A 1768-nucleotide genomic window follows, 5' to 3' on the forward strand; every position below is an offset into this window, starting at 1 on the left:
AATAATCTTAGATAGGTCCTCTTGATATGCCCAAAACCACTACACTCAAAACATCCATCTTGGTGTTGTGGCTGCTGAAACTAAGACTAACTCGGACGGGCCGAATGACCACGGTAATAACTCTGGATAGGAGGTAAACTGATAGGAGCTGGCAGTGCACTATAGGCTGGTGGCCCAGAATGAGGCACATAATGACCACGACTCCCTGAAGCACTGTGGGATGTCTGAAGCGCTGAATGATATGGCCTGGGAGGATGATCCCTATCAAAAGTACCCCTGCCTACAGATGAGGCACCATTAAAACCACTTGCATGATGAGGTCTCTTGTCAGATCCCTAACCACTCCCCTGAGCTAGAACTATCTCGACTCGCCTAGCAACATTGGCAACTATCTGAAAAGAAATCTCACTCCAAGTCTCCTTAGCCATCTGCAACCTAATAGGCTAAGTAAGTCCCTCAATAAACCTTCTCACCATATCTCTCTCTCGGTAGGAAGCAGAAGAATAGCATGACGGGCCAGGTCCACAAATCGAGTCTCGTACTGAGTAACAGCCATAGAAACCTATTACAAATGCTCGAAATGCCTCTGATAGTCCTCTCTTGAGTGATAGGAAGGAACTTCTCGAGACATAACTGAGAGAACTGGTCCCAAGTGAGAGAAAACGACCCATTTAGTCTGGTCAACATATAATCCCTCCACCATTTCTTCGTTCAACCCAACAAATGAAATGCAACAAAGTCGACCCAATTGTTCTCTACTATCCCCATGCTTCGTAGCACCTCATGACAGCTGTCCAGATAGTCCTGGGGATCCTCTGAAGATGCACCACTGAAGTGAACTGGGAAAAGCTTGGTAAACCTATCCAATCTACACAAAGCCTCAAAAGACATAGCCGATCCATCACCGGTCTATGCCGCAACACCCGGCTGAACTACCCCAATGGGCTGAGCTGCTGGAGTCTGAAACTGGACATAGCCATCTGCTCCGGAGTATGAGTAGTGGGAGTCCATGCTCCTCCCCCAGCCTGAGAGACGTCTGGTGCTACAGGAAATGTGTTGGTCTGTGCCACACTCTCTATGAGGCCCACTAGACGGACCAATGCATCCTGAAGTACTGGGGTGGGGATGAACCCCTCTAGAACCTGAGCTAGTCCTGCTGGAACGGTTTGGGATGGAGCCTCCTCATCAAACTCCACCTGAGGCTCCACTGCTGGTGTTGTTGCTTAAGCTTGGGGCTGAGCTCTGCCCCTACCTCGGCCTCTGGCATGACCTCGACCTCGGCCTGCCCTCTGCCCTACGTAGGAGCTACTGCTGGGGGCTTTGGCTGCTGCTCAACTGAAAATGTGGTACGTATTCTTGCCATCTGTGAGAGAACAAAATAGAATGATTCAATCAGCAATGATAGAATAAAATCGCACGACAGAGAAGAATAGAAGTGAATTTGTTCCTAACTTCATAGCCTCTGGAAGATAAATACAGATGTCTATGCACTGATCCTCCAGACTCTACTAAGTTTGTTCGTGACTCGTGAGACCTATGTAACCTAGTGCTCTGATACCAACTCGTCACGACTCGGAATTCCAACCATTAGACTGTGATGGCACCTAATATTTTACTTTCTAGGCAAGCCAACATTAGAACATATTATCCATTTTTTTAACAGCTCAATTAAATAATGAGAGACAACTGGAATAACTGAAATATTAATACGGAAGACAAGACTAACAAACGTCTATTACAATCCCTGAATCTGGTGTCACAAGTACAC

Source organism: Nicotiana sylvestris, chromosome 4 (genome assembly GCF_000393655.2).
Source record: "Nicotiana sylvestris chromosome 4, ASM39365v2, whole genome shotgun sequence".
In the NCBI taxonomy this organism is placed as follows: Eukaryota; Viridiplantae; Streptophyta; class Magnoliopsida; order Solanales; family Solanaceae; genus Nicotiana; species Nicotiana sylvestris.